This window comes from Megalobrama amblycephala, linkage group LG15, assembly GCF_018812025.1.
Source record: "Megalobrama amblycephala isolate DHTTF-2021 linkage group LG15, ASM1881202v1, whole genome shotgun sequence".
NCBI classification, from domain to species: domain Eukaryota; kingdom Metazoa; phylum Chordata; class Actinopteri; order Cypriniformes; family Xenocyprididae; genus Megalobrama; species Megalobrama amblycephala.
The window spans coordinates 13,868,814-13,875,367 of NC_063058.1; positions in this window are offsets into that span (position 1 = coordinate 13,868,814).

Below are 6,554 nucleotides of genomic sequence, written 5' to 3' on the forward strand. Positions count from 1 at the left end.
GAGAAGCAAAGATAATTTGGATATAATTTCAGTTCAAAGTATGGAGCGGCTTTAACTCAGAACGTCCACGCGGTGGCGTCAATGAGTCCACACAACCAATAAGTAGGGAGGGGTGCTACACCTGAGCAGACTGCCCTCTGGCGTCGGGTCAGAGTTACTGCATCCCCTTTCTTTAATTCGTGATATAAACACAAGCGCTCGTTGGGTTCTGACCCTTACGCTGTTTTAACTGCACGGTCACGATTGCAACTAGAACCTCAGCGGATTCTTTCATAAATATATATGTACCGTTTTACTCACGGGTACACAACTCTGGGAATCAGTCCCTTTGGTGCAAACTTTAATGCACGCGAATATGTAACTTTTGCGGGGTTCGCCGCTGTTACAGTTCACGCTGGATCAGGCGCTGATATGGCTCCACAATTTTACACACCAATCGATGAACTGCTCTCCGATTAGATTTGTAAGGGGGGTCATGTGGTTTGGGTAGCTAGGCCAAACGACGCAACCCAGGAGCAAACCGGCTATTGTGAATTTTTGGACGACACAAACGATTCAGATTTAATAGCGGGTAAATATAAAGGCCTTTCAAGAGATTTAGTGGGAATCTTGCCGCACGATCTCAAAACACGCTGAATACGACTCAACTCGTTTATTCAAGCGGAAATTAATATTAGCTGTATTGCAGAAAATTTGTCGCCTTTTCGCATACAAGTCTGAATATTAATGGACTGCAGTTTATTTCACGGTTTAACGACTGACTACTGTGTACACAATAGCAGCTTGTTAACGTTCCTTCAAAGTGAAAATGCGTACATCTCACTGATCAAAGCGCGCATACACACATCAAAATCACACAAAATTATTCTACATTGCTCTTTACACGAAAACCAAGTTTAAAACGTTGCTCGCGAATTCCTCCACCAAATAATATATGTAACGAATGTAGCGGTTCGTACAGTTATTAATCAATTTATGGATGAAATATGAATATAATAATTCATAAGGTTATGAATAAATTATGATTCATATATCAACCCAACGGGGAATTAAACATATATTGTGAATCAATTACAACGAATTATAATCAATTACATATATGATTAGTTCTGGTTTAATAATTATCTAGAGAAACTGTTCGTTTGTCCAGCAAACTAAGTCCCTCACAGAATATTATAAACAGAGTTATTTTCTGGCCATGAAAATAACTAAAGCATAAAGCGATCGAAAAACGTTAAAGTGACTTGGGTTTTCAGCTGAAAGAACAAACAGAACAATCGAGCGTGAATAACGTTTTAATAAATGCAAACTACGAATACAGAGGTTATACATCTAAATATATATACAAGAATACACACCTATGTACAAGAAGTGGAAGTAGAGAAGGAAAGAGAGAAGGCAAGTAGCAAACTCACAACCAGTCCTAAGGCCAGCACGGAAATCAGTTTCATCATCTAAGATTGAGAAACGGCAGTATACTTGCATTGGTTGCGTGTGTCGAATTTCAGGTTAGCGCTGGTGCAGTTCGTTGGCTTCCTCCGTTCCGCGGGAAGGTTTCGAACTGAGGACTTGAGAGTGAGTTTCGCTGGAAGATGGCGGTCCCGAAGCTGAGCGCGGATGGCAGCGCGTGGTCACCGGAGATGTCCGGGAAAGACGTGCACGAGAGGCTCGTGAGACAATCGGGGAGAGCCGGGAGCGAGAGCCGGAATTGTGCGTCTTTGCTTTTATGACAGATAAGCCGACACACCTCCTTGAGGTGGGGTAGCCAATAACATGGGTGCAAAGTTGGCGGGAAAGCTTTTCCTTTGCTTGGCCTGCACGACTTAATCTGCATGATTTATGACTATCAGGTTCAGATCTCCAAATGTTCAGTGTGTTCCTTCACAGTATCATTAAACACATAGAAAAATGCATTTGTCAGCGGTGTGACATATCATTCAGTAAATAAGCTCAGATGTCCGGAGCTTTACGGAGAGACCAAACTCGACAGATCATAAAGGAAACATAGACAAGAAGTTATGGTTTACAGACAGAATTCCACTATTAAGGAATGCACACTAGCATGGCAAGTCATTTACACTCATTTAAACACTAGGAAACATGCATAGGCCCTAAAATATATGAAATATATATTTCAGCATAGTGGTAGTTTACAAATACAGTTCAAAATGTATGATTGTGTGTTTCTGTGTGTGTCTGTGTGTGTGTTTTTGTGTGTCCCTGTGCGTGTGGGGTGTTGGAATGTGGATCTGGTCAGTCTCTGGGGGGAGGTGCTCCTTTTGAAGTCACCAAAGAGAGGAAGTTGGACTTTACTGTTTACCATCGCTTGTCCACAAAAGTGTCAAGTGGGCTCATCTTATGGCAGACTATTCAGAGTCGAGATGGTTTTACAACCCAGTCCAGCATGCTAAAAGCGTTCTGAACATTCCCAAGTTTATTGATTATCCTGATACGTGTGCATATGCTACATCATGAATGCCATTGCCTGAAGCAAGGCATCACTTAAGTTTGAGTTTAAAGGATCACTTCCTGATGAAGAGATCCAGGGTTAGCCCAGCATCTTTGCAACTCCTCAATATAATCTTTCGATGGTGGAATGGTAAGAGTAGAGGGTTGTGCTGAACCTCTGAAAAAAGTGCTGGAAGTGGTTGCCACCGCCTGGGCTGTGTTAAGACGAGCCAATACAGCCTGAAGAACTTGCTTCACCAGCTCTTGCTCTGACTGCAGACTTTCTATAGATCCGTGACCAATGCCCTGGGAGCCATCATGGGAGAGATGGGACTGGAGATCAGATATAACCTCCACTTCTTCCTCATCATAGAACTGGTTGTGAGACGCCGCCATTGATAGGGCATCTTTCTCCACAATGGGCGACTTCATGGAGGGTGCTTCGACTACAGATACTAGTTTCTCGCCCGGTTGTAAATTCATAAGCAAAGACTTCATCGGAGAAAACTCAGCAGTTAACACATCCACTTTCTTGACTAAGTGGTCTTCTTTGTGTCTCTTGCCAGCGGAAGCACTGGTTGATTCAACATTTCTATGCTTATGCATTGCTTTACTCAGCGGAGGTGGTGGTAGCGACTCACCCAAAGGTCCTTCCACTAAAGCTATTGTCGAAGTTCTCCACTCCCAAGACATGACACTACAGATCATGCAAGCATCTTCTGCGAGGCCCTGTTTCAAGTGTTCCAGGCCTAAACAGACAGGGTAGCAGTCATGCCCATCATCCATCTGCAGCATGGTCATGCACAATGCACAGGTATGAGATATTCTTTCCATTCTGACAACAGAAATTATTTTTGTAGGACGAGCGGAATCTCTCTGACTGTTGCTGGACTCAGCCATCCTTGTTACCAGAATATCTACTGTAGAGAAATAATATATATAATATTTTATACAAACACTTAGTATTTTAGTGTATATGTATATATATTACAACATTTTTTGTACTATAATTTATTATATGAGTATGTTGTTATATATAAAATGTATTATATATTCACCTATATGTATACAAAGGAAAAATTTTAATTGCCTCCACAATGTGAAGTTCCTAAACGTAATTTAGGGAGGAGTGAGCCCATCTAATCTTCCAATCAACAGCCAGAGTATATAAGCAGCTGCTTATCTCTCTTCAGTCTCAGCTGTTCCAGCATTCCTCCACCTCCCCAAACTCCACCTTCATCTCAGGTACCTTGCCCTATGTAATCATATCCTATATTTATTCACTGGGGGGGTATATCAGAGCTCGAGTTGAAGCTGCTTCATCGAGCCCCTCCTCAGTGGACAGCAAGCCAAATTAGCTAACCTAATACCCTAAAGATTATATGGGCAAATTAACTCATTAAATTAACTACTGTGTTACTTGAACAAGCACCCAGCAGAGTATTGTACTTCTTGTAGCACAAATACCGATCACTATACAAAGCGCACACACTCCTAGCGTGGTCTAAACTACATCTTCAATTTATTATAGCACTGTATGGCGACCAAAACAATGCTGGGAAAACGTGAACAAACCCCAAGCATATATGTAAATAAACTCACCAGCCATTGTTTCCGATTGTCACCTGTTTCTTTCAATAAAACTCCAATTGAATCCGCAGTCGCGAAACACCAACAAATGGTTTTGTTGCGAAGCTGTGAAGAACGGATTCCAAAAGTGTTGTTTTTTTTTAAAGGTCCCGTTCTTCGTGATCCCATGTTTCAAACTTTAGTTAGTGTGTAATGTTGTTGTTAGAGTATAAATAAAATCTGTAAAATTTTAAAGCTCAAAGTTCAATGCCAAGCGAGATATTTTATTTAACAGAAGTCGCCTACATCGAACGGCCAGTTTGGACTACATCCCTCTACTTCCTTCTTTAATGACGTCACTAAAACTAACCTCCGCCCACAGGAATACACAAGAGTTGCGTTTGTAGAGTGTGTTTGTCGCCATGTCGTCGAAACGCTGTTATTTTCATCCCGCAGTCCAATCACCGGGTTTGATTCCGGCTCAAATTGATAGGGTAAAATTAAAGACATGTTTACAATAACACTGAGCGCATGCATCTCCACGTTATGGTAAGAGTCGTGACCTTTCCGGGCAAGGTGCGCTAAGCTGCGGTTGAATCACAACACAGGAACCGCTGACACAATCAGAACTCGTTTTTATGACAGTGGAAACAGCGGTATACAGATAAGTAAATTATGTGAAAAATACTGTGTTTTTTTACACGCGAAACATGAACACATGTTATATTGCACACTATAAACACAATCAAAGCTTCAAAAAACCACGAAAAACGGGACCTTTAAATAATATTCTACTACCTGCAATACATGCACGCGAGAAGATTATAGGGATAGTCAGCTGGAAGTCACAGGGTAAAATAGGGGAGCACCCCGAGTCATCCTGGTCACGAGGGACTTTGTTGGTATTAAACAGAGGCGGAGCGTTAGGTTTTAGGTCAGGAAAAACTAAATACAGCGGATCTGCTCGTCCGTGAGGTTAAAGTGCGCGAGCAGACCATCTACGGGACAAGCCGGATTCCACCAAACCATTTCTATCCCTATGCACACAATAATAATCTTTTACAATGTAATCTTTTTATTTTTAATATTTGGCATGTTTGTGTGCTGCTTGTATGAATAATAAGCAGAGTGAACGTGCGTTGTGCACCCGCATATAGGCGCATATTACTAGCATGCTCTTTAAAGGGATAGTTCACCCAAAAATGAAAATTCTATCATCATTTAGTAACCCTCAAGTTGTTCAAAATCTGTATAAATTTCTTTGTTCTGTTGAACACAAAGAAAGATATTTTGAAGAATGTGTTAAACTGAACAGTTTTGGGGCACCATTAACCATAGTAGTTTCCTACTATGGAAGTCTATACAGTCTATAAGTTTATACAGATTTGGAACACCTTGAGGGTGAGTGTCACAGACACGTCAGGTTCCAACCTCCACCAATCACAGCGCACGCCATCCCCAGAGTACTGATCACCGCCACCTGCACCTCATCACTTCACTCATCAACAGCACTATAAAGCACACACGCACACAGCACTCCATGTCCGGTCTCGTTCGCATATACCCCATGTTATGCTTACCTCAAGGACTCCTCTTCGTATACTCACCTGTCTCCAGCGTGTCTCCTTCCCTCTGTGTGCCTCGTCTGCTGTGTGGGTGTGTTCCAGTCAGCTCCCCTGTTCTCCAGCGATCTCCAAGCTCCAGTGTATATCTACCTGCAAAAGAAAGGACAGTAACTATTCCTCATATTACCTGCTCAAACCTCTCTACAACCAGTTCACTCACCTGTGTGTGTTCACCTGCTCTACTGTGGTCAAATAAACAACCATTACCTGTTACATCTGTGTCTGTCTCCTGTATACCGTAACAGAAGACCGGACCAACACCACAGACCCAGTATGAGCCAGCCGGATCCCTTCCAGGAACTCGTGGATGCGCTTCGGCGCACATTAACCATCCATCCTCCACCGCCATCTCCAGTTACTGTCCCTTCACCTGCATCAGCGAACACCACCGACAATGTCAACAGTCCTCCTTCACTGCCGCCGTACGCCAGTCCCATGGCTAAACCGGCGCCCTTCTCTGGATCGGCGGAGGATTGCAGCGGATTTCTGCTGCAATGCACACTGGTCCTGGAAATGCAGCCGCACCTGTACCCGAGTGACACATCCAAGATAGCGTTCATTATTTCTCAGCTCAACGGCAAAGCATTAAAATGGGCCGACTCCATCTGGTCCCAGCGGGGCGCTGTAACCCAATCCTACTCGGCGTTTATTTCCCACTTCCGGGAAGTGTTCGGGAAACCGATCACGGACTCTTCAGCTGGTGAGAAACTTTATAATTTGAAACAAGGATCAATGTCTATTTACGATTATGCTTTGCAATTCAGAACGCTTGCAGCACTCAGCGGATGGAATGAACAAGCCCTGATAACAACTTATCGTCAAGGATTAGAACCTCGGGTGCGGCTGCATCTCGCTGCATGCGAGGACTCCATCGGCCTTGAAAAGTTCATCCAGCTCTCCATTCGCTGCGCC